This window comes from Coregonus clupeaformis, chromosome 16 (genome assembly GCF_020615455.1).
Source record: "Coregonus clupeaformis isolate EN_2021a chromosome 16, ASM2061545v1, whole genome shotgun sequence".
NCBI classification, from domain to species: Eukaryota; Metazoa; Chordata; class Actinopteri; order Salmoniformes; family Salmonidae; genus Coregonus; species Coregonus clupeaformis.
This window is the reverse complement of record NC_059207.1, coordinates 51255154-51276140: the sequence shown is the minus strand read 5'-3', so window position 1 is coordinate 51276140 and position 20987 is coordinate 51255154. Positions and strand designations below refer to the sequence as shown.

The window sequence follows — 20987 nt, the reverse complement described above, 5'->3', positions numbered from 1 at the left end:
CTCCTACCCCCATTACTCTAATCCAGGTCATATTTTGCCTTGCCTCTGCCTGAAATATCACTGAGTGTCTGTGGGTGTTACACTTCCTAGAGTCTGAATGTCATCCTTTCTTGGTCCACCTATCATTCTGTGTGTGAGTGTGAAACTGGTTAATGTTTTTACGTCCTGGTGAGTCTTAATTAGGGCTATGCATTGGCCCCTGTCTTCCATTACCTGCTGGCATGTTAGCCAGAAAAAGGTGTTTTGTACTTTTTCATAACAGGGTAAGGATTATGAGCTGTGGAGATGATTATGCCATCATGTTGCAATTATCTTGGCATCAAGCAGTTTACTCCATGATTTCTCTGTGTGTGTGTGCTAGAAAACTATGTCTTAAGCACTTATATGCCAATGATGAGTATGCAAGCAGTACTGCCATCATTACATTTTTCATCCCATCTTTAGACCTTCATATCAGTTTCATATAGCTCATATCGTCCCCAGGTGGTGAGGGTAGGCGACAACACATCTGCCACGCTGACCCTCAAAACGGGGGCCCCACAGGGGTGTGTGCTTAGTCCCCTCCTGTACTCCCTGTTCACCCACGACTGCGTGGCCACGCACGACTCCAACATCATTAAGTTTGCTGACGACACGATGGTGGTAGGCCTGATCACCGACAACGATGAGACAGCCTATAGGGAGGAGGTCAGTGACCTGGCAGTGTGATGCCAGGTCAACAATCTTTCCCTCAATGTCAGTAAGACAAAGGAGCTGATCGTCGAGGACAGGAAAGGGAGGGCCAAGCACGCCCCCATCCATATCGACGGGGCTATAGTGAAGCGGGTCGAGAGCTTCAAGTTCCTCTGTGTCCACATCACTAAGGACCTATCATGGTCCAAACACACCAACACAGTCGTGAAGAAGGCACGAAAATGCCTCTTCCCCCCCAGGAGGCTGAAAAGATTTGGCTGGCTGCATCACCGCTTGGTATGGCAACTGCTTGGCATCCGACCGCAAAGGGGCTACGTACGGCCCAGTATATCACTGGGGCCGAGCTCCCTGCCATCCAGGACCTCTAAATCAGGCGGTGTCAGAGGAAGCCCCTAAAAATTGTCAGACTCCAGCTACCCAAGTCATAGACTGTTCTCTCTGCTACCTACGGCAAGCAGCAAGTCTGGAATCCCCTTTACCCCGACTCTTTTGACCCATCACATACGCTGCTGCTAATGTTTATTATCTATCCTATTGCCTACTCACTTTATCCCTACATATACAGTGGGCTCCAAAATTACTGGCACCCCTGACTGGCAATGCACAAACAATACTTAAAAAATATAAACAATATAATTATAGAGAAACTCAAAATACCAACAAGTGAGAAATATTGTACTTTATTAATGTTTCAATGGAACCAACCAAAATCATACAATTATTTACCAAAATTAAGGTTTCATAATTATTGGCACTCCTCATTTAGTACTTAGTTCAACCACCTCTAGCAAGGATAACGGTATGGAATCTTTTCCTGTAATGTTTGACAAGGTTAAAGAACACATCTGGAGGGATTTTGGACCATTCCTCCATGCAGATCCTTTCAAGATCCTTCACATTCTTGGGTTTGCGCTTATCAACTGCACTCTTCAACTCAGCCCACAGATTTTTGATTGGATTGAGGTCCGGCGACTGAGATGGCCATGGCAGAACATTGATTTTGTTGTCGCAGAACCATTTCTGTGTAGATCAAGAGGTGTGTTTTGGGTTATTGTCTTGTTGGAAAGTCCACCTACGGCCAAGTCCCAGCCTTCTGGCAGAGGCAACCAGATTGTCAGCCAAAATTGCCTGATACTTGGTGGAATTCATTATGCCATCAATCTTAACTAGTGCCCCTGGACCTCTGGAATTAAAACAGCCCCAAAACATTACTGACCCACCACCATATTTCCCCGTGGGTATGAGGTGCCTCTCCTTGTATGCATCTCTGTTTCGACGCCAAACATGCCGATGCTGTATCTGACCAAAACGTTCAATTTTGGTCTCATCTGACCAGAGCACCTTCTTCCAGTCATAATTTAAATGACGTTTGGCAAACTCCAAGCGCTTGCGTCTGTGTCTTGGGGTCAGAAAGGGCTTTCTTCTGGCAACCCTTCCAAAGAGCCTGTGGAGGTGGCGTCTGATGGTACTTTTTGAAACCTGGTGACCCCAAGACACCACCAAGGCCTGCAATTCTTTCACAGTGATTCTTTGGGATTTTGTTGGTTCTCTCACCATCCTCCTCCCTATCCTGGGGGGCAAAATGCATTTGCGTCCTCTACCCGTGAGGTTTTCAACTGTTCGATATCTTTTTAATGTTTTAATTGCCATGACAGTGCTCAGTGGTATATTCAATCGTTTGTGGATCTTCTTGTAGCCATTACCAGATTTATGAAGGTCTACGACCATCTGTCTCTTTTGAACTGCCAGTTCTTTTGTTTTCTTCATGGTGTTGGATGACAAAGGGATATTGCATGCGAGTTACCTCATTTTTATACCCTAGTCAAACAGGAAGTGATTTAATGGCTCAATATACAACTCTGGAAAAAAATTAAGAGACCACTGCAAATTTTTCTTAAATCAGCATCTCTAAATGTATGACAGACATTCCATTCCAGTGTCTGTTGAATTCCAACACAGGCACACCTCATTCTACTGAATTAGATACTGATTAGGTGATCACCTGAACCAAATCTTATTTAATGAGGAAAAGTATAAAAACCACTGCTGTGGTCATCACTATCTTCCTGCAATAGGACCAGTTGGATGGCAAAAACAGTACTAATAGTACCTCAAAAGTAATATTAATCAAAAAATAACTATTGACCATGCCAAAAGAGTTGAAAAGGAAAATTTTGAGTGAGGAAAAGAAGGGTTCAATTCTGGCTTTACTGGCAGAGGGATACAGTGAGCGTCAGGTTGCTTCCATCCTTAAAATGTCAATGATGGCGGTTCATAAGAACAAGTTCAAGCAGCAGACATTAGGGACAACAAAGCTACAGACCGGCAGAGGGCGAAAACGACTCTCTACTGACCGGGATGACCGCCAACTCATTCGAATGTCACTCAACAACCATAGGATGCCATCAAGTGACCTACAAAAAGAATGGCAAACGGCAGCTGGGGTGAAGTGCACGGCGAGGACGGTTCGAAACAGGCTCCTAGAGGCAGGGCTGAAGTCGTGCAAAGCTAGAAAAAAGCCCTTCATCAATGAGAATCAAAGAAGAGCCAGGCTGAGGTTTGCAAAAGACCATAAGGATTGGACCGTAGAGGACTGGAGTAAGGTCATCTTCTCTGATGAGTCCAATTTTCAGCTTTGCCCAACACCTGGTCGTCTAATGGTTAGACAGAGACCTGGAGAGGCCTACAAGCCACAGTGTCTCGCGCCCACTGTGAAATTTGGTGGAGGATCGGTGATCTGGGGGTGCTTCAGCAAGGCTGGAATCGGGCAGATTTGTCTTTGTGAAGGACGCATGAATCAAGCCACGTACAAGGTTGTCCTGGAAGAACTTGCTTCCTTTTGCTCTGACATTGTTCCCCAACTCAGAGGATTGGTTTTTCCAGCAGGACAATGCGCCATGCCACACAGGTCAATCAAGGTGTGGATGGAGGTCCACCAGATCATGACCCTGTCATGGCCAGTCCAATCTCCAGACCTGAACCCCATTGAAAACTTCCGGAATGTGATCAAGAGGAAGATGGATGGTCACAAGCTATCAAACAAAGCCGAGCTGCTTGGATTTTTGCGCCAGGAGTGTCATAAAGTCACCCAACATCAATGTGAAAGACTGGTGGAGAGCATGCCAAGACGCGTGAAAGCTGTGATTGAAAATCTGGGTTATTCCACCAAATATTGATTTCTGAACTCTTCCTAAGTTAAAACATTAGTATTGTGTTGTTTAAAAATTAACATGAACTTATTTTCTTTGCATTATTCGAGGTCTGACAACACTGCATCTTTTTTGTTATTTTGACCAGTTGTTTGTTATTGTTATTGTCATTTTCTGCAAATAAATGCTCTAAATGACAATTTGTATTTGGAATATGGGAGAAATGTTGTCAGTAGTTTATAGAATAAAACAAAAATTTTAATTTCACCAAAACACATACCTATAAATAATAAAACCAGAGAAACTGATAATTTTGCAGTGGTCTCTTAATTTTTTCCAGAGCTGTAGGTCCTTAAGACAGATAAACTTAAATAAGTGGAATTTAATTACTGGTTTAATTTTGGTAGATGTTATTTACAATAATCTTTAAGGGTGCCATTAATTGTGAAACCTTGATTTGGAGGACATAGATTAAATAATAATTAAATCAATAAATTATTTTGGTGGGTTCCATTGGAACATTAATATAGTACAGTATTTCTCACATGTTGGTATTTAGAGTTTATCTCTATAATTATATTGTTTATATTTTTTTAAGTATTGTTTGTGCATTGCCAGTCAGGGGTGCCAGTAATTTTGGAGCCCACTGTATGTACATAGCTACCTCAATTACCTTGTACCCCTTCACATCGACTCGGTACTGGTACCCTGTGTATATAGCCAAGTTATCGTTACTCATTGGGTATTTATTCCTAGTGTTATTATCTTTCTATTTTTCTCTTTGCATTGTTAGGAAGTAAGCATTTCACTGTTCGTCTACACCTGTTGTTTACGAAGCATGTGACAAATACTGTTTTATTTGATGAATCACCTTTATTTATCAGCAGCACTGAGCTGACCGCAGGGCACTCTGTCATGGGCACAGCATGGGGTAAATCTCTCCAGAGAGAAAGAGGGGGGTAAAGGAGGGAGAGGACTAGCCTCCTTAGCAGTGAATAAAACAACAGACCTCTCCTCGCCAAGGGGAAAGGTGTGTGTGTGTGTGCATACACTTGCACTTGAGAAGACGAGAATTGGTGTATGTCTTTGTAAGATAGTTTAAATGTCTATGACTTAGAGACCGTGTCATTGAGCATGTGTGTATTGAACAAACGCACGACACACACACACACCTGTTGTTTACGAAGCATGTGACGAATAACATTTGATTAGATTTTCTCTGCTTCAGTAAAAGCCACCTTGGCCGAATGATAGTTTATATTGATCTCCATTTCCAACTCTTAAAGGACACTCAGAAGGCTTTTAGACATTGCTACTCTAATTTATTTTACTGTGTGAAATAGAAAAGAAAATCAAGCATGTAATCTTTCAGACTTAAGCCTACTCTGGTATTTATTTTTACCTTAACCCAGTAACCTGGTTAGCTTGTTGTTATTGAATTGGGCCCTGAGACTCCCCTTGCCATGTGACCGACCCTGGGATCCTATCGTCATGGAAACATGGCTGGGCCTGGGGTAGTGTAAACAGCTGGCTTTCCAAAGGGAACAGGAGCACCATCCAAGGGTAAGGAGTGTTTTCTCTCTTTTTTCTTGATAATTAATTCCACTTTGCACCAATGGGCTGCTGCAGAAAACAGTATTAAGCTTTCCAAGCCACTGCTGACTGTGGGAGGAAAGTGATCCTGTGTGTGTGTGTGTGTGTACTAACCATGTTATACACGTTATCATTATCATAGAACAGTGCTTCTCTGTGGTGTGTGGTCAACAGCTGTATGTTCCCTCACACATCCAGATGCTAAAGAGCTTTGAATTAGCCCAAAGGCCAAATCTGAAAGGTGTGTGTGCGTATGTGAGTCTGAAAGAGTTCTCTGTATTTTCAGCTCCACCACAGCTCCTGATGAACGGGCTCCCCGCCCCCATACCGCCTGGATCCGGTTTGTGTGTGCGCGTGTCCTCCCCTGTCCTGTGCCCCAGTCGTTTAAGCCTGGAGTAAAGAGGTGGATGGTTAGCCTACCTGCTGTCGTTACTGATTGAGAACAAACATCTCTATCTGCCCAAAACAAACATGGTGAGCGACCAGTCACCACTGGGGGGCTGGGCGGTTTGACAGTTGCTTCCTGTCCCTAACTGAACAAAGACTGGTTTGTGTTGTTTACGGCTCAACGGTTACTGTTGTGTTTGGATAGGGAAATTCTAATCTGAAATAACTTAAAGATAAATTGTAGATACAGTATAGCCTAGTCTAGTCGTCTGTGTGTGTCAACTTGGATATAGTTTAGGCATTCTAATGATAAGAGGGTGGATGGCATTCCCGTCAATCAGCGTTCTCACCCTATCTTGTTTCCATTCTCTCATACACACACTTGTCTCATAGCCTTGGGGTGCTAGGCAAGTTTTTTTTCTTCTTCTCTGGTGCCTCACAATAAGCAATACCAGACGAGGATGAGGGTTTACCTGCCTATGAGCCAACGCGCACGCAGTCACACACACTCACACTTCGGGTGAAGGTGTTCACTCAATGGCTCCGCCCTCCTCAGGGACAACGAGGTCAAAGGTCAGACAGTCACATTATTGTTTTCCAATAAACACAACCTAACTAGCAGAAGAGCTTGTATGTGGATATAGAGGAAGCCGTTTCTAACTGCTCGTGTTGGAGAGATGTCAACGCTGTCTGTCACTCACACTGATTGGAGAAATAAGATGCATGGTTCTGCATGATCGTCATGATCGTCATTTTCCAGATACACATTACACACATCAGAAGACGTGTTTTAAATACCTGTACAGGGTTTTCCTACACTATCTGGCTGAGGACACACAAACGCCCCAAGACACAAAACACAAAGCACAATATGACACTGAGTAAAAAAAGCACTAGTCTATATGACACCAGAAGGTCTACTGTATATCGCAGTAGCATATATAATATAACTGCTGTATGCTTGAACTTGGTATTACGATGATGAATGAATATCTGAATTTGATCCCGTATGGGTGGTTAATTAAGTCTACTGACGCACCCGTGCGTCAGTCAAAGTTACATAATAAAAAAATCTGCATCTCAATCCCATCAATTTAAGCTAGATCGTTTTTTGTATGGTCTGCGTCTCAATCCACCGCACCCGCCTATGGAAGGTGGCCGAGCTACAGCGGTGTTTGTCAGACCATGAGACATCCAGAAAATCGGTCTTCTCACAAAAGCGTCTGTAGGGTCTGAACAGTTTGGTCTACAAACTATTATGACCACTCCGTTTTGCTCTATGACCCCCACAAGTGTCACAGGACTCATCTGAAGGTAACCAATACAAACAAATTGAAGTATTTTTGCCATTTATGAATGTGTTATTCAATGCGTTTTCTATGAGCTATAGTAGGAAAGGCCAAATTCAATATTTTATCCCAAAAAATAATATATATATTGTTTATACCTAAAGGGGTCCTAAAATTCCAAATCAAATGGCTAAATGATATGACCATCTTAAAACAATTCCATATATTATCTTAGTAACAACTGCTTTTAGAGGTTAAGTGCAACTTATATCTGGAGTCTTTGTATGTCCCCAAATGGCACCCTATTCCAATAGGGCTTTGGTCAAAAGTAGTGCACTATATGGGAATAAGGTGCCATTTGTGTGACGAGCCTGTGGCTGTTCAGAGGCTACTGCTGTAGTTGAGTGGGGTGGTATGTCAGGCATGCATGCACTGCTATGTGGAAGTACAAGTGAATGGCTCTTCAGGCATGAGAGGGGGAGGAGAGATGTTTAAAGGACCAATGGAATTTAGTTTGGCCCTCAAGTTTCTTTCCATCTTAGATTCTCTTTCACTCTCCCCATCTATCTCTCTCCCTCTCTCCCTTTGTATGCTCTCACGCTCTCCCCTACTCCCTCACTATCATATCCTTCAACATTTTCCAGTCTCCCTCCTTTTTAAAGGTCCAGTGCAGCCATTTTTAGCTCAATATCAAATCATTTCTGGATAACCATTAAGTACCTTACTGTGATTGTTTTCAATTAAAATGGTCAAAAAGAAACAAAAATACAGAACCAGTTAAAAGTTTGGACACACCTACTCATTCAAGGATTTTTCTTTATTTTTACTATTTTCTACATTGTAGAATAATAGTGAAGACATCAAAACTATGAAATAACATATGGAATCATGTAGTAACCAAAAAAGTGTTAAACAAATCAAAATATGTTTTATATTTGAGATTCTTCAAAGTAGCCACCCTTTGCCTTGATGACAGCTTCGCACACTCTTGGCATTTTCTCAACCAGCTTCATGAGGTGCATTTCAATTAAGAGGTGTGCCTTGTTAAAAGTTAATTTGTGGAATTTCTTTACTTCTTAATGTGTTTGAGCCAATCAGTTGTGTTGTGACAAGATAGGGTTGGCATAATTTCACAGTATTATTCCAACCTCATAGTGTGGAAATAAATATAAAACACAGGAAATGCATTTTTTCTTTAGTGCACTGGGCATTTAAATATGTCTAATTTTCAACTACTTAACAAAATGCACATCGCAATAGGTGGTCCAGGTATCCTCATGACATGGCACAGGTTGGGGGGGTGGGCCTTTCCTCTTTTGTTCTCTATTGCTCCTCTGTTGTTCCCCAAGCAAGGGGGAGGCCAATGACATCACAAAGTGGCCTTCAGACCAACTCCTTGAGTGCCCTACTCCTTGAAGTTTGCAGTTGTGTAAAAAATTGAATAGATTTAGATCAAAACACATTTTTTTTATCCTTTAGTGTGTGTGCTTTACTGTATTTATACTCAATAGGAAAAGTAAAAAAGTCACTGGAGGACATCTTTAAGCATGGTAATAGAAGCTCATATCTTATTTACACTCGTCCATCTAGATAGGCCCACAGTGTGTTTCTATACTACTTCCTGTGTCCGTGAGACTCCCACAGGAAACTCTAGTACCTCTAGTACCATGAGCCAGACATGACCTGAGGCTCTATGCTCTCTGAACCACACCATTCCTATCCAAAGCAACATTCAGCGGTGGGGAGTGCGGACACCAGTGGTCATATTTGGTGTACGCTACCATTTGGAATGCTGGATTAGCAGAATTGATGCAGTGTTCCAGATTTGGCCTGTGTCTGTCTGATGTGGCCCATTCTGTCCTGCCTGTTCCCCCGGGCAGCCAAACCCACTCAGGCCCTCCTCCCAACCCAACCCAACCCACTGAGGCTCATAGAAATAGAATGGTCAGAAAGTCATTCTATTTCTATGCTCAGGCCCTCCTCGCAGCAGGGCCCTGGGAGACATGAGTATTCCAGGGAGAGATGGGTAATGGCCCACTCTCTGACATACAGTCAGTCTATTGGACTGGATGGCAGACGCCTATAAAAACAAAATAAAGCAGGGAGAGAGTGGGAGAGAGTGGGAGCGGTCGGATCGATAGAGCAGGGACACGTCTCCTAATAAAGATGTATTCCTTTTTCTCCCCCGCTCCATCCGCCGGGAAGGGGAGGAGAGAATGTGATTAGCAGCCTGGTTTTCCCAGGGTGCCCCCCTGTGTGTGTGTGTGTGTGTGTGTGTGTGTGTGTGTGTGTGTGTGTGTGTGTGTGTGTGTGTGTGTGTGTGTGTGTGTGTGTGTGTGTGTGTGTGTGTGCGTGCACTATGCAGTTCACATGTCTCTGTGTGTATTGTTTGTACCTGTGTGTGTGTGTGTTGTGTTTGCATGTGTGCGTCTCTCTCTCTCTCAATTCAAAGGGCTTTATTGGCATGGGAAACATGTTTACATTGCCAAAGCAAGTGAAATAGATATTAAGCAAAAGTGAAATAAACAATCAGAAATTAACAGTAAACATTATACTCACAAAAGTTTCAAAAGAATAGAGACATTTCAAATGTTATATTATGGCTATGTATTGTAACAATATGCAAATATTCTGAACAAAAATATAAACTCAACATGTAATGTGATGGTCCCATGTTTCATGAACTGAAATAAATTATCCCTGAAATGTTCCATATGCACAAAAAGCTTATTTCTCTAAAATGTTGTGCACACATTTATTTACATCCCTGTTAGTGAGCATTTCTCCTTTGCCAAGATAATCATATCAAGAAGCTGATTAAACAGCATGATCATTACACAGGTGCACCTTGTGCTGGGGACAATAAAAGGCCACTCTAAAATGTCCAGTTTTGTGTCACAACACAATGCCACAGATGTCTCAAGTTATGAGGGATTATGCAATTGGCATGCTGATTGCAGGAATGTCCACCAGAGCTGTTACCAGAGAATTGAATGTACATTTCTCTACCATAAGCTGCCTCTAACGTCGTTTTAGAGAATTTGGCAGGACGTCCAACCGGCCTCACAACCGCAGACCACATGTAACCACGCCAGCCCAGGACCTTCACATCCGGCTTCTTCACCTGCGAGATCGTCTGAGACCAGCCACCCTGACAGCTGATGAAACTGTGGGTTTGCACAACCAAAGAATTTCTGCACTAACTGTCAGAAACCGTTTCAGGGAAGCTCATCTGCGTGCTCGTCGTCCTCACCAGGGTCTTGTCCTGACTGGAGTTCAGCGCTGTAACCAACTTCAGTGTGCAAATGCTCACCTTTGATGGCAACTGGCATGCTGTAGAAGTGTGCTCTTCACAGATGAATCCCGGTTTCAACTGTACCGGGCAGATGGCAGACCGCGTGTATGGCGTTGTGTGGGCGAGCGGTTTACTGATGTCAACGTTGTGAACAGAGTGCCCCATGGTGGCGGTGGTGTTATGGTATGGGCAGGCATAAGCTATGGACAACAAACACAATTGCATTTTACCAACGGCAATTTGAATGCACAGAGATGACCATGACAAGATCCTGAGGCCCATTGTCGTGCCATTCATCCGCCGCCATCACCTCATGTTTCAGCATGATAATGCGCGGCCCCATTTTGCAAGGATCTGTACTCAATTCCAGGAAGCGGAAAATGTTCCAGTTCGTCCATGGCCTGCATACTCACCAGACGTCACCCATTGACCAGTTCCCGCCAATATCCAGCAACTTCACACAGTCTGTGTGCCACAGTCTGTTCTTGACTTGGGGACTGGGAAAAGACCTCTGGTGGCATGTCTTGTGGGTTATGCATGGGTGTCTGAGCTGTGTGCTGGTAGTTTAAACAGACAGCTCGGTGCATTGAAAATGTCAATACTTCTCACAAATACAAGTAGTGATGAAGTCGATCTCTTCTCTACTTTGAGCCAGGAGAGATTGACATGCATATTATTAATGTTTTAGCTCTCCGTGTACATTTAAGGGCCAACCATGCTGCCCTTTTCTGGGCCAATTGTAATTTTCGTAAGTCCTTCTTTGTGGCACCTGTGACCACACGCCTGGAAAATAGTCCAGGTGCGACAACTAGGGCCTGTAGGAACTGCCTTGTTCATAGCGTTGTTAAGAAGGCAGAGCTGCACTTTATTATGGACAGACCTCACCCAAACTTAGCTACTGTTGCATCAATATGTTTTGACAATGATAGTTTGCAATCCAGGGTTACTCCAAGCAGTGTAGTCTCCTCAACTTGCTCAATTTCCAAATGTTTCATTACAAGATTTAGTTGAGGTTTAGGGTTTAGTGAATGATTTGTCCCAAATACAATGCTTTTAGTTTTAGAAATATTTAGTACTAACTTTTCTTCCCACCCATTCTGAAACTGACATCAGCTCTTTAAGTGTTGCAGTGATTTCACTTGCTGTAGTAGCTGACATGTACAGTGTTTAGTCATCAGCATACATAGACACACAGGCTTTACTCAGAGCCAGGTCATTAGTAAAGATTGAAAAAAGTAATGGGCCTAGATAGCTGCCCTGGGGAATGCCTGACTACCTGGATTATGTTGTAGAGGCTTCCATTTAAAGAACACCCTGTTATGTTAGACAGGTAACTCTCGATCCACAATATAGCAGGGGATGTAAAGCCATAACACAAGTTTTTTTCAGCAGCAGATTATATGATCGATAATGTCAAAAGCTGCACTGAAGTCTAACAAAACAGCTCCCACATTATTTTTAAAATTTCTCTCAGCTAATCATCAGTAATTTGGGTCAAACACAATTTTTTCCAAACGTTTACTAAGGGTTGGTAACATCCTGGGCTGTTTGAGCCAGTAAAGGGTGCTTTGCTATTCTTCAGTAGCGGAATGACGATTTCTACCTTCCAGGCCTGAGGGCACACACTTTCATGTAGGCTTAGATTGAAAAGATGGAAAATAGGAGTGGCAATATCGTCCGCTATCCTCCGTAATTTTCCATCCATGTTGACAAGTAGACTATGATTTTGCTGTTATCTGGAAAGGGTGTCAGTGGGCTGACTGTGAACGCTCTGAGGGACTCTGGGTTGAGGTCAGTGATAAAGTAATCTGCAGTGCTACTGCCAAGGGATGAGCTGGAGGTGTACCTACCATAGTAGTCCCTTCAAAGCTTACCATTGACTATGTTACATACCCACCGTGTGTCACAGAGCTGCAGGAGTTGTGACCCATTTTTGTTCATTGTTTTGTTGTAGTTGTGTCTAGGGGGGCATATTGGGGAGTGAATGCTGTCACCTCTAGGTAGGTGTTTGTCACCCTGTGTGTTGAGTGTCCAGTTCTGGCATTTAGGTCACCAAAGACTAGTGCATGTCCCTGAGCCTGCAAGTGGTTGATCTCCCCGTCTAGGATGGAGAAGCTGTCATCGTTAAAGTATGGGGATTCTCTCGATCTCTTTTTTATTTGTTTATTTCTCCCCACAGGCCCCCTCTCTGTTCCTTTCAAAACACTCATTCCGTCCCGTCACATTGGTCTTCAGCAGGGATGGGTTTTCAGCGCTGTGTGTGCGTATTGGGGCGTGTGTTTGGGGTCATGACTACAGGCCATGGGTGATGAATAGCTTGACTATTGCAGAGCCACAACTGGTAGGGAGAAGGATTGGGATGAGGGAGTTCCTCTAGTTTTGTTTGCTGTCTGTGAGACGGTACAGGAATCCCTAGGGTTCAGCCCAGCTCAACTGGTGTTTGGACACACAGTGAGAGGACCTATGAAAGTCCTTAAGGATCAGTTTCTATTGCAAGAGTTGTGTGTGAAAGACTCTTTTTCCCCCCTCATACATTAGGCTACACAGATACAAACTTCTTGTCACAGACCTTTTTGATAGACAGACTACCTTCATTCCTTTGTTCCTTCATACACCACATAGTCAATTCCCATACATCTCACTTTGTCCTGTTCCATGTGAGTATGTATTACTGTGGTGTCTTGTTTGCTATTGTCTAGTCCAGGGGTGTCAAACTAATTTTAGCTCAGGGGCCACATGGAGGAAAATCTATTCCCAAGTGGGCCGGACCGGTAAAATCATGGTATATATAACTTAAAAACAACAACTTCAGATTGTTTTCTTTGTTTTAATACGATCAACATAAAACATAAAGCTGGAGCCTGAGGACAGTGTGTCCAAAATAGTACAAGCACAACATCACTATTAATCATAAAACACCTCAAGTTTATTTGAAAATTCTAAAGAAAAAGAACACACAAACACACAATGCCTCAGTGATTAACAGAACTGTTTCACAGATCACAGAACTATATCAGGGTGTCATTTCTCAGGCAGAAATGTAGATAGAAATAATGAAATCCTGTTCCCCAAACAAGTGCAAGAACCACAGAGTCAATAATAGGTTAAATATACAAATACAATAGCACATCAACATAAAAACATATAAACATAAAGCTGGAGCCTGAGGACAGTGTGTCCAAAAGCACAACATCACTATTAATCATAAAACACCTCAAGTTATTTGAAAGTTCTGAGGACAAAGAACACACAAACACACAATGCCTCAGTGATTCACAGAAGTATATCACAGATCACAGAACTATATCAGGGTGTCTCATGCAGCACTTTAAGTGGGGTTGCATAGTTTATTTGACTCCTGATACCTGGCATCTTTTAGCTTTCACCAGTGCATCAATATCAGGCGTCACATCCTGAGTGGCAGCCAACTTCAGGATGTGATTCAAGTGCTTGTGCGTGAGCCTTGAGCGCAGCTTTGTTTTATTTATGCTCATTACAGAGAACTTGCTCACAAAGATATGTGGTTCCAAACATGCACAACAGTTTTGCAGCGAGGGCTGTCAAGTTGGGGTAACCTGGCAAGAGATTCTGATAAAATGTGTCCAAGCCAGCTGAGGCAAATTTGCCCTTCAAATCCGAGTCACACTGCAAGTCTATTATTTCAAGTTGGATGCTGACGGGCAGATCAGAGGGATTCACGGTGAATGGCGAGCAAAAAACGTTGAAGTCTTTCTCCAGTTCACCAAAAATCCGAAAGCGTTGCTCAAACTCCCGTAACAGTCCCGTTATTTTATCTTTGAACCGCTTCATGTCTGCCACATGTTGGGTCGCGCACACATTTTTCAGACAGGGGAAGTGAGCTGCATCACCACCGGCGAAGTTGCGTCTCCCACAATGACAGCTTCAACTTGAAAGAACGTATGCTGTCATAATACTGCGTGACAACTTTGTTGCGCCCTTGCAGCTGTTTGTTCAAGTTATTCAGGTGCTATGTAACATCCACCATAAATGCAAGGTCCTGCATCCATTCTGCGGAATGAAATTCTAACACTGGTTTGCCCTTTTCTTCCATGAACTGTTCAATTTCTTCTCGTAAATCAAAGAAACGCCTCAGCACAGCACCTCGGCTTAACCATCTTACCTCAGTGTGGTATGGCAGGCCATAGATGTGGTCTTCTCTCTGAGAAGGCTGTCAAACTGACGGTGATTCAGGCTTCTGGATCGGATGAAATTAACAGTTTGGATGACCACCTTCATGACGTTATCCATCTTTAATGACTTGCAACACAAAGCCTCCTGGTGCAAAATACAGTGAAAAGTCAAAAAATCACGTCCTCCATTTGCAGATTGCACTTTCTCTCTGAACTTTGTCACAACGCCTGCTTTTTTTCCCGATCATTGAGGGCGCACCATCTGTAGCCAGGCTTGACAGCGCGGGACCAGTCCACTCCGACCCTGTCCAGCGCGCCGACGAGTGCGGTGAAAATATCAGCTGCTGTCGTTGTATCTGTCATCGGCACCAACTCCACGAACTCCTCAGTGACGGTCAATGTGTCATCAACTCCGCGGATGAAAATGGCCAGTTGTGCAACATCTGTAATGTCCGTGCTTTCATCAATTGCAACCGAAAACTCAATAAATGACTTTACTTTTTTCTTCAACTGGCTGTCCAAATCCACTGAAAGATCGGAAATCCTGTCTGCAACTGTGTTTCTTGTCAGGCTGATATTTACAAAAGCCTGACGCTTTTCAGGGCACATAATCTCCGCTGCCTTCATCATGCATGTTTTTACAAATTCACCCTCACTAAATGGTTTTGAAGCCACTGCGATTTCATTAGCAATGAGGTAGCTAGCTTTCACTGCAGCGTCACTGATGTCTCGGCTGTGAGTAAACACAGACTGCTGTTTCTTCAGACCCGCCAACAGTTCATTCACCTTCTCTCTTCTCCGCTGTCCTTGAAAGTTGTCATATTTGTCGGCATGAAGACTCACATAGTGGCGACGAAGGTAATAATCTTTCAGCACTGCAACATGCTGTGAACACACCAAACATACAGCTTTCCCATTCAATTCAGTGAATAAATAGGAGGATGACAATTTTTCTTGGAACACTCTGCACTCTGCGTCCACTTTTCTCTTTTTTGACAGAGACATATTGGGGCAATGAGGGTGCCAAAGCACATAATGTTAAAAGTAGAAGCCGTAATAAATATTGCGGGCAAAACAAAGTAGCTCATCCGGACTGGCTGCACGTGCTTGACCTACTTGCTCTGCCCCGGTATAAACAGTTTGCTTGCTTAACACAATTGCTATTGCGCCATCCAGTGGACGCACTTGGAACAGCAGTTTATTTTATTGAAAAATTGCAGCGCATTTTTATAATTTACAAAATCATCTCGCGAGCCGGATTAAACCCGTTTGCGGGCCTGATTCGGCCCGCGGGCCGGACGTTTGACACCCCTGGTCTAGTCACTCGTTTTCTGTTTAGTCCCTATTTTACCTATGTTGTTTGTTTGTGCCTGGGGAAAAGGGGATTTTTAGCAAGTCGCCCTTGGGCATACACTACCCGTAGGAAAACTTTGTCTAAAAACACTAGTTAGACCTGAGCGGACCACCCACTGTATTTTGTTCTCACTGTTCCTTTTCACTATTCTAATTCGCATGAGTTATGTTACGGGTCTCTTTACCATCCACCCTAGACTTTTAAAGCCACAGGGCTCGTACCGTCTCACGGACAGCAAACAAAACTAGAATAACTCCCTCATCCCAATCCTTCTCAGATTGGATGGATGGATGGATGGATGGATGGGGAGAGAGAGAGTCTCTCTCTCTCTCGCTCTCTCTCTCCTTCAGTGAGTATAAAGGATAAATGCAGTCTCCATTGTCCTGCAGGCAGGCAGGCAGCAGCAGCATCTGTGTCTCTCCCCTGTGTTTGTGTCAGCTAATATTTAGTTAATCTCTGGTCTGGGACCTGCGGGACCGACCGGAGCTCCTGGTCCTCTATCCATCTCCCACTGATCTATATTCCACATTGTATCCCTCTGCCATTAACCCGCAGTGGCGAGGAGAGGAGACAGCTAGTCTTACTGGGGTCTGACACATAACGAAAAATACATTACAGACCAAAGTCCCCCTCTCTGTTCCTGTCAAAACACTCATTCCGTCCTGTCACATGGGTCTTCAGCAGTGATGGGTTTTCAGCGCTGTGTGAGTATTAGGGCGTGTGTTTGGGGTCATGACTACAGGCCATGGGTGATGAATAGCTTGACTGTTGCAGAGCCACAACTGGTAGGGAGGGAGGTAGAGAATACAGAAGGGATGGAGAAGAGGGAGGGTTGGATGGATGGATGGAGAGACTTAGGGAGGGAGGAGTAGTGAAAGAGGAAGGGAGTCTTAACCCACCCTCTGTCTGTCTGCGCTGAGTGCTATGTTTTCTCTCTCTCTCTCTCTCTCTCATAGGCCTCTAATGGGTTTTCCACTGTCCTGCTTCCAAACCTCCATCACTTCTCTCTTCTCTCTCCCCTATCCCTTCTCTCCATCTTCTCTGTTCCCTCTCTCTCCTTTCTCTCTCCATCCCCCCTCTCCCTCCAGCAGCTGGCCAGGAGAACAGCTGACTAAATCTGGAGCTTGTGGCCCTGGTTCAGCCTCAGCCTCCTCCCCTGGCCCCTAGCCCTGGCTCCAGCCCCAGCTCTGGTCCTGCCCCAGCTGAGCTCTGGCTCTAGCGCTGGTTCTCACTGGCCCCCACTTTTAGCCCTTCAACCACACACTAGCTTCTTCACGGACACATGCACACATGCTGCACGTACACATGCACATATACATGCACGCTCGTATGAACACACACACCCCCTCACACTGCTATAGCCCCAGCCCTGGCTCTTTCTCTCTGGCTGGCTGCTATCTCTAGCCCTAGCCTTGCCTCAGCTACAGCCTCCCTTTGCCTGGCTCCCAGCCCATGTTCCTGCTCCAGCCCTAGCCCTACCCTATGGAGGCCCCTACAGAGGCTTTTGCTTTGGCTCATCTCCAGTTAGTTCTGGTCCTAGCTCCATGTTGGTGTACTATACAGTTCTGAAACAACACAAACCCTCTCTTGGCTTTTTAGTATCAACCTCTGACTGAGCTCATATGGGATGGTTTGGTTTGGCGTTGTTGATGGATAGTTAGTTTCATCCAAACCCACTCCCCACTGGGCACAAACTTGTTGAATCAACGTTGTTTCAACGTATTGTGACATGGAATCTATGTGGAAAATACATTGAATTTGAAAAGAGTAATCAACGTAAACTGTTGTTTTGAAGGTGAAATTTCAACTACAGGATTATGTCATCATGGTAAACAATGTTCAACATAGACAAACCTTATAAAACATATGTTAAATTTGTAATTTGAAACAAAGTCAGATCTTCAACCCACTATCAGAAAAGAACAATAGGCTGAGCAGCACCTCCTACTGGAGAGTTGGAGCTACAGCGACCCATTTGGTCTCCCAACCAGGGTTTTAACCAAGCCCTGCTTAGCTTTGATATAACAGAGCAAATTAAATGTAACCATACTTAAGTCATATCATTAATGATACTATTTAGTAGAGCTGGGACAATAAACCGAAAATTACTGACACCACATTGCCTTCCTCTTACCGAAGCATTTTGCGTATGTCGGTAATGTTCTGTGATTTTGCTACACATTGTTCCTGTATATTGTTCTAAAACCATTATTTGGTGGACAGTAATAGCCTATGGATTATGTTGATTCCTGCTATAAAAGTATCTCCCTGTCTGTTTTGCTGTTGGCTGCTGTGTGAGCGAGCCACTCTCACTCCCTCTCCGCACTGTGAGCACGTAGGAGGGAGGGATGCATTCTGAGAAGGACAAGCATGCCCGTTGCTCAAATGCAGTTGCGGGGGGAAAATAATAATCCAACTTTAAATGTACTTTAAATAAAGTTTGATTTGATTTAGCACTATTCTTTAACTTAGATTTTTGGTTGAGATGGAGACGTGAATCCAACATATTAATTATAGGAGTTAGCGAGGTAAATTTGGTCAACTCTGAGTTCAACTCGGGATAACCGGTACCACGAAAGTGGCTCACCTTTTAGTCAGGTACATTTCTATGCTACATCACTGGGGCCGAACTCCCTGCCATCCAGGACGTCTATACCAGGCGGTGTCAGAGGAAGGCCCTAAAAATTGTCAAAGAATCCAGCCACCCAAGTCATAGACTGTTCTCTCTGCTACAGGATGGCAAGCGGTACCGGAGCGCTAAGTCTGGGACCAAAAGGCTCCTGAACATCTTCTACCCCGAAGCCATAAGACTGCTAAATAGTTAACCAAATACCTACCCAGACTATCTGCATTGACCCTTTTTGTACTAACTCTTTTTGACTCTATGCATACACACTGGACTCTACCCACTAACTCACACATACTTACACTGACACTCCAACACACACACACACACACACACACACACACACACACTCACTCACATAACACATACACTGACATAACACGTACATACAGGCACATTCGCCACACACACACACTCATCACATACACTGCTGCTACTGTCTATTATCTATCCTGTTGCATAGTCACTTTACCCCTAAATATATGTACATATCTACCTCAATTTCCTCTTACTGCTACCCCATGTATAAATAGCCAAGCTATCATTGCTCATTGTGTATTTATTCCTCGTGTTACTATTTTAGTTAGCATTTCACTTTTAGTCTACACCTGTTGTTTACGAAGCATGTGACAATGTTTGTGCATTGATAAGCAAACCAAAGACGGCATTTATAATAAGTAATAAAATAAAGATGGCACTTCTAAAAGCCTATTTCACACCATACATAGGCTGCTGAATTTGCAAGATAACTTTTCTTACATTTTGATTTTGGCACAAATGAAAAAGTGGAACTGACTCGCCATGGATTGATGTTTCAGCATTGTCTCAATGAAGAGTTCAGCGTTCAGCTAGCCATGTGCGACATGCACGCTCAAGCCTGCTGGAGTTCGCGGCAGGCGGACGAGCAATATCCACCGTCATAGTACAGATTAAGCCTGGCCTGGAATGTGAAGCTAACTGAAGCTGGCTAGCTTTACAAAAGCCTGAGTAGATCTAGCTTGCTTCGTAGTATACCACTTAGGGTGTGTACTTGTACATCAAGCTTGTACATCACGCTAGCCTACATAAACAGGAGATAGGCTCCTGCTTTATGGGCTGTTCTGGCTGGGACAAGGCTTACTTCCAGAGAAGCAGGGTTGAACCCAGATTTATTGCTTTCTGTAATTGTCACTCAGCTGTATGAACGGCATGGTAAATCATGCTTTATTGGCTCAGTTCTGCCTGTCCCCCCGACCCTACACACAGCCTGGGCACACACTAACACAGAGAAAGAATAAAACATGTGACATATGATTGATGGGGGGGAGGTTCGGAATCAGACACACACACCCACACAAACACACACACGCTCTCTGAAAATAAAACGTGACATATGATTGGCGTTGGGGGAGATAGGGAAACACAATCGGCAGGAGAAGTGAGCCTTCTCACATCCCGAGGCAAGCCAGACTAGTTTGATGGTTGCCCAGGGGAGAGTGCCTTTGTCCCCCATCCCTTTCTGTCAGACTAGAGGAGCTGGAGGATGCTGTGATGCGGCCGAGCCAGGCCTCTGGTCCGTCACATAACAGTGGGAGACGTGGACCACGTCAGACACCTGTCAGTGTTTCTCTGTGTGTTTGACAGACGACTGTAAGTCTAGTCTAGGGCAGGAGGACACATCAGACAGTACTGACACAGGAAGATTTAGAGAGACCCATAGCTGTAGCATGCTGTGGTGCACGCACACTCTCACACACACACACAAATACTACTACCCTTTGTGTAAAATAGGCTGAGACAACCCATTGAGAATCAACAGTGACGTGACAGTGGATGGTTCTAGTACAGCAACACTGATAATTAGGCCAATCACGGCATGGTTCTCAATACAATCTTTGCTGTTGTCGTTTATGGAGAACTTTTCAAAGTTTCCTTTGGAGTCCCACTTTTCTTTGAGCTGTTTAAACCAGGCGCTGACGGCGCTGATGATGAAAGTGAATCAAACCTGTTGTGGACTTCAAAGTCTTCTCTGCTTTGCCATTTATTAACTAGAACAGAACAACCTCACACATCATATATGGATTCTTCAAAATGCCTGCCTCAGGGGAAAAAACAGAAAAACAGAAAAGGATGAAGAAGAAAACAACCAAACAGGAAGGGGGAGGAGGGGGGAAGGGAGAGGAAAGGCAAATGGTTATGCCTAAAAGCGGTGTAACTGAAACTGACTGCTTTTCAAAAGCGTTTCCAATCAAAACAAATCTGTGATGCATGCAGAGTGTTTGTGATCAGATATATTTGTGGAGAAGAATGTGTTTTGGCTGAAGATTGATGTGAAGAAGAGAACTTTCCTGTGTGTGTGCGTGCATGCTAGTGTGTTTCTGCATTTTATTGGCCTGTAGCAGTAATTAGCTGTCTAATCAATATGATGAACTCCGCTTAAGTCAGCTGTTTGGTTATGCTCCCATAACCAC

At 43.9% G+C, this 20987-nt stretch overlaps 1 protein-coding gene across 2 annotated transcripts in view; it reads left to right on the top strand.

Annotated features, from left to right (window-relative positions):
* LOC121585079 (zinc finger SWIM domain-containing protein 6) overlaps positions 1-20987 on the top strand; it is a 54357-nt gene that overhangs the window by 3074 nt on the left and 30296 nt on the right. Inside the window, exon 2 of one of the 2 annotated variants that reach the window (XM_041901432.1) lies at positions 5722-5909. The exons of the other annotated variant lie outside the window; for it this stretch is intronic. The gene's annotated coding sequence lies outside the window, so the exon portion shown is untranslated. The remainder of the gene's footprint in view (positions 1-5721; positions 5910-20987) is intronic. 2 annotated transcript variants of the gene reach the window in all.